This window comes from Equus quagga, chromosome 18 (assembly GCF_021613505.1).
Source record: "Equus quagga isolate Etosha38 chromosome 18, UCLA_HA_Equagga_1.0, whole genome shotgun sequence".
Lineage (NCBI taxonomy): Eukaryota > Metazoa > Chordata > Mammalia > Perissodactyla > Equidae > Equus > Equus quagga.
Genome location: NC_060284.1, coordinates 21,479,943 through 21,486,151, shown reverse-complemented (window position 1 = coordinate 21,486,151; position 6,209 = coordinate 21,479,943). Strand labels below are relative to the sequence as shown.

The window sequence follows — 6,209 nt, the reverse complement described above, 5'->3', positions numbered from 1 at the left end:
TATTTAACCACCATTTGTTACTAGAAATTATTTATCATGGAATGGTTGTTTGTTTTTCTTTTAAGGCTGAAACTAAATATATTTGAGGAATTTGAATTTTTAGCTGGTCATTGTTTTATCCAAGAAAAATTCATGACACATTAAACATAGATATTATATAAAAGTTATTCTTTATTCTTCACTTGATGTGAAAACGAATGACTTGTTCTAGAGCTTTCCTAATATCATATTATTTGATATAATATTATTGATGATTGATCTGATACTAGCTTAGAACCTCTATAATAATAGCTCTTTTACCTGGTTTTCTTAGAGGTATTAAACTTAGTATATTATAGGGAAATAACTACTGAATTAATGTCATCACCATTTAAAATTTTTTAATGCAAGGGACTCTGATACATTTTATTTATCACTAATTTTGAATATTAAGAGTGTTTTTATTTTTGTTTTACTTTTTTATTATAAGCTATTATGAACTGGATCCTTACAAAAGCCTCCTTGACAATTTGAGGAACAAAGTGATCATTGAGTACCCAACATTACATGTGGTATTAAAAGAATCCAGTAAAGACATGAAAATTCTTCACCAAGGTAAGTATATATTTGTTCCTGTAACACTTAGAATAACTGTAGTGAAACTGAAGCAATTACATGACTGTCTTTATTTCTTGATAGGTGTTTTCCCACTGTATTTGCACACTTAACTGAATTTACTCTATAGCTACAGTTAATACTTAGGAAGAACCAAATGAATTAGCTGCTGCTTCTGTCCTTTTTGAGAGCATGTAAGCTTATAATATCAATTTGAAATGAATGAATCAGTTTGAATGTCTGGCTATAAAAGGACATTCTTTGCCTTATTGGAGTTCTCTGTATTTTTGTCTTTTGTTAAGCTAATAGTCTTTAAGTAACAGTCTGTTCTTGATCAGATAAATTTACTCCCTTGTTAAAACTCTTTCTTTAAAGATTCCTAAAATAAGGGATTACAAAACATTTTTAGTATCCTACCTTATAGAAAAGGATAATGTTGCCAAGACCATTCTGTTTAAAATTTGAACTGCATTTAGAATAAGCTAGTGCCATTGCCTTGACCCTTTATCTCATTTTTTTTAAACCCACTGCTTTTATTTTCTTTAATTTTGTTTCCTTGGCTATATTGCTTGGCGCTTTTGTGATTCGTTAAAAGTAGATACTTTTCCCTCTTTGGTGAGTAATGGAATTTGGAAGGAAGTAATAGAACTGGAAATGGTATATGTAAAAGTTTAGTATATAAAATGACATTCATATTTGCAACTACTGATAAAAGTAAGCTAATTGTTTTTCTAAATGCAGATTCTAAAAGATGAATACAATTCAGAAATTACTTTTAAAAAAGGAGAGAGGTTACTCATCTGAACTCAAAACCATTAGATATCACTTTCAGCAAAGAATTACAGATACAGGCCAAGTTTCATTGGAACAAACTCCAGAGAACCGTAGAATCCGTGGATTGAATTGAACTCTTTTTTATTTTTTTTAACTAATATCATTTGAAATATGTGGTTTAGGTTTTATTACACCAGCATTATAGACTCTAACAGGCAGTAACTTTTCTTTCTCTGTACATGTGTATAATAGCTTTTTTTCTTGGCAAAAGTTAAAGGAGAAATGTTTTTTTCAAAGTGGCCAAAATTTTGTCAGTGCCACAATTTGAAACTAGATTTTTAATTAGCAAACAGGAAATTTCTAATAATCAATTATGGACCTCTAAATCTTTAATTCTTGACTTTATATTTTTCACAATTTGAGAATATCCGATTTTATTTTATCAAATTTAGTTAGAAATTTTAGTTTTAAATGAGCAGTTTCACTCTGTGTAAAGCCTTCCTTTTTCCTGAATATAGTTTGTATTGCTCTCTCTCTAAATGTTGGTTTCAGGGAAAGTTGTTTAGCAATGTGGGTTACTAGCCAGGGCAAACATCGTCTGTGTCAATAAACACAGCACACACAGCTCCTCTTTCACCTTGTTTAGGAATGCACATTGAAGTAAGCTTCCTGTACCTAAGCAAAAAGAAAAGGCCGCTTTTGTAGTGTAGTTGGAACCTTATTAAGTAAAGTTGGCTATTTTTTGGTGGTTATATGATGTTTGACTTATTTACAGGAGGCACAAGATACTAGTGCTTTCAGTGTAGAGGGTCATGGAGAGGTGCTGTAGCAAAGAACTGAGGAGCATCTGACAGGGTTTTAAGGACCATGCAGTGTTGTCACGTCATAGATACACACACTCTAAAAATAATGCCAGCTCTTTCTGTCCATGCATTTCTTTGTGTAAGCACTTCGAGGTATCTGTTTCTTTGTACATTCTCATATTGGATTGAGAATTGGATGTTCTGCGGGGTGGTCCCTTACTGCGGGAGGAGGGTTATATAAGAACAGGGCATTTTCTTTGGAAAGCCTTGAAATTCTTTCCCTCTCCAGAGGCAAAAAAGTTGGATTTTCATCTTGAGTTCATAGCACAAGGTGTCTCTCTTCTCGTTTGGGGAAAATGTGTTTCTGGGCAGAGATTCAGTCATTTCCACACTTGATTGTTGTTACAATGTTTGTTATGATTGTAGATTGCCATAATTTATTTTTTCAAAAGTCTGCCTATATTGATGGGCAGTAGGTACGTTCTGTTTGCTTTTTGCTTTTTAAGGAATGAAAATGGTTGACTGTAAAAGGTTACGCAGTTAAGGTGGCCCACTAGATTGGAGATGTAGAGTGCTGATCACCCATCTTGTATAAGTCCAGTGAGAAGTGCTGAAAATGGTGTCAGCTTGCTTCACAGGCCCTTGTTTGCCAAAGTTAGCTGGTAAATTTAAATACCTTGGTAAAAGCACTCTGCATTTCAATCTAAGGAATAAAGAATGGAACTCTATGAAAAGAAGAAAACTGGGCAACTTCAGTAAGCAAAGAAAGGGAAAAGTTTTCCCCAAACTGCAATGCCAAATAGTACAAAGCCCTATTAATTTAAAAATATCAGCAAAACGTATTTCTCTATTGTTCTAAGATAACTCAAAATTAGAAAATGCCTCTGCCTTTTGAGAAGGAATCCAACCCAAAATTGATTACTTGAATTAGTGAAAATACCTGGCATAGCAGCTTCTCATACATCAGTCTCTTGTTGGTCCTCTTTCATCCATTCTCCCTCCCTCTCTACTCCCCTCATTCCTCCTCACCCCTCTTTTTCTTCCTTCCTCCTTCAGTGTGTGTGTGAAGTAGGAGGGTGAGGGATGGGGAGGATCTCAGACACAAGAACACACGTGTGAACTTTATAGTGCAATAGGTGCTGTCACAGATTTTGCATAAAGTATAGAGAAAGCCAGAGGAGAAGACAACTAATTTGTGATACCATGGAGACACTTGAAGACACTGCTAGAGTTTATAAAATTCCACAGAAATCTGGATGGAACCTCTGTCAATGCCTTACTCATAAAAAGGATTCAGTTTGATTGATGGTACAATCTTAAATCTAGGTACCATCAGCAAGATCCAAGTTTATGGTTCTAGCATCAGCTCTAATTAGCTGTGGGCCCTTGAGCATTCACTCTGCCTCTCTGAGTTTTATTTTCCTTATCTACACAATAGAGATAAATGGCTATAAGCCTCAAGCAATAATAATCTGTAAAACCTTAGTTTTCATGGTGTTTTTGTATATTATTACTTTTAGCGTCACTGTACAAGGAAGTAAATAGATCAGTTACTTTTTCTGTTTTAATGATTAAAAAAAAAACTAAACGATAGAGTGACCTGCATTTATATTGATCCAGCAAACATACTACGCTGCGGGGGATGGACATAGAGAGGAAAGGTGTAGTCTCTATCCTCAAGTTTAGTGAGTGAATCATAGTCTTGCTTTAGTCAAGACAGCTCCTTTAAAGGAGCTCCATTTCTGCTCTGAGTCTTCTTTCCTCTGAAAGGAAGGAGATGGCGATTAGCTGGTCTTCTGTCAGCCCACATTCACTCAACATATACTGACCCTCAATTTTAAATTTAAAAAAAATCGTGGAAAAATTTATTCCAACCACACTTGGCCAGCCTCTGTGATAATAGTGATCTATTCAATGGTATGAGAATGGGATCATAACCACACTGTGAAGTGACCATTCCCAAGTCTTCCACAGAGTCAGGAAGGATGTTACCTCACAAAATATAATTGCCACTTTCAGACATCATTTCTCTATTTATTGTGGCCAGAATTGTATATCCCAGCTGCCTGGGACATGACATGGTTTGTCTCTCCCCATGAGCAGTGCTGTTGGTATGCATCAGAAGGGAGGAGAGAGGAGGGAAAAACAGAACAGGCTAAACAGAAACAGTGTAAACACTTGACTGTATGTTTGCTTATGTTTTTCAGTGAAAAGTGAATCTACCAAGAACACTGGCAGTGAAAATTGAGCACTTCTGGAGGAAGAAGGTGAAAATTCTCAGACAAATGCTGAGAACTGTACATTGACTAGATGTTGGGTGATTGGGGTATTGTCAGTGGGTGGTTGGCATTTTTTGTTTCTCTGAAAAGTAATTAAACAATCTAAAATTTTTTTGAGAAAGGTGTATTTTCTAGCTTGTTGAATTGACTTGTAAGGCCCTTATTCCTATTAACAGCCCCTTTTTTGCAGCTGATCGGCATAGTGCTTATTTTAATTAGGCCCTGGCTTTTAATGTGATTTAATTCTATAGGCTGAAAACTTAGTTTGATGTAAGACCAAACCCAGGGATCACCTGTGTTAGCCACCAAGTTGGCATTCTCTTTAAACATAAAGGCCATGCGATATAGCATCTAGCCACAGGAGAACTGATCCATCAGTTGCCCATTCTTGCCTTTGGGATTATATGTAACCTATCCTCTTGGGATGACTGAATGGGTCTTTTGTACTTGGGTAGCATCCAGTACAGTATCATGTGTAAAGGCTGAATAAATACTGTTAACTATTATTTCTTATATTCAGTTCAGAAGATCAGCACCTCCACATTACTGTTTGAACCATCAGTGCTCATGAATTTGGCTCTACTTATTCACACAGTGAGCTGGGTCTTGTAATGAAGTCTGTGCCTTTCATCCCAGTCCCACTCCACTCTTGTCGTTACCACACAGGGATGTTGTGATGAGCAGTTTTATGCTGTGTTTTGAAACATCTAGCAGTAGCTTAAAAAAAAAAACACTTGGAACTCTGCAAAGTGTTATTGGAATGTATATGTGTATTTATGTATTTACATGGCTTAATTTATACCTTATGGCAGCTCTGTATACATTATGATCTCACATATTGAAATTAAAAGTTTCCTAGCTTTAATGGAATTTATACAGTTGTGAAATTGCAATAACTATAAAAGAATAAAAGATTATTACATCTGTGTTGCATGTGTGTACTTAATGGTTAAGAAAACAATGATAAAATTATTAGTGAAATTCATTTTTAGTTTACAAAATAAGTTTTAGACCAAAAGGAAACCAGAGGCATTAATTAAAGAGACTTGGAAAGATTAGAAATATGAAAGAATAATGAGAAGATGAGCATCGGAGAAACTTGTAGCAAACGAATATATATAACTTGGTATAGAAATTGGAGAAAAGAATCCAAAGACGATAATGCTGCAAAGACCCTTGGTGTAAAAGTAATAGTGGAAATATGGCTCATAGAAAATAAGGCCCTGCAATTTGAGAAATACATATACTTCCTAAAGCAACTTCAGTAATCTCCCTCATACAGTAATAAATTTGTGTAGAATTATGTTGTTCGTGATTTTACTGGAGAGACAACTAAATGGGATTTCAAGGGATTCATATTTAATCTAAAAGTAAAATTTGTCTTCTTGAAATAGGCAAGGAAAAGGATGAATTGAATGAAATGCGTCATAGAATTGCTATTGAGAAAAGTGGAGTTAAGTACACAAAAAAAGCATGTGATCTGAATATCAGAGTGGAGAGGAATTTCCTGACAGTGAAATCTGTTATGACGTAGTCTCATTTCCAAGAAAAGTGGTGAGTTCCATCCCTTCTAAAATTTAAATTGAAAACTGGACAGAAACGAAAGGATTTATCCTGTACTTTCTGCCCAGGAGGGGAAAAAAAATATCTACATGATCTAATGCATCTTTCCCATCTCTATTTTCTAGGATTCTATTAGACTTTTCAATTATAGACTATTCCTTAGGAAAGAATTTAACTAACAGAGTTCCCATAAATA

The 6,209-nt window shown here is 34.9% G+C and overlaps 1 long non-coding RNA gene across 1 annotated transcript; it reads left to right on the top strand.

Annotated features, from left to right (window-relative positions):
- The first annotated feature begins 468 nt into the window (after positions 1-468).
- On the top strand, positions 469-5,372 carry LOC124229706 (uncharacterized). The gene is made up of 2 exons (XR_006885966.1): positions 469-594; positions 4,379-5,372. It is a non-coding gene; the product is annotated as an uncharacterized LOC124229706 (long non-coding RNA).
- The last annotated feature ends 837 nt before the right edge of the window (positions 5,373-6,209 follow it).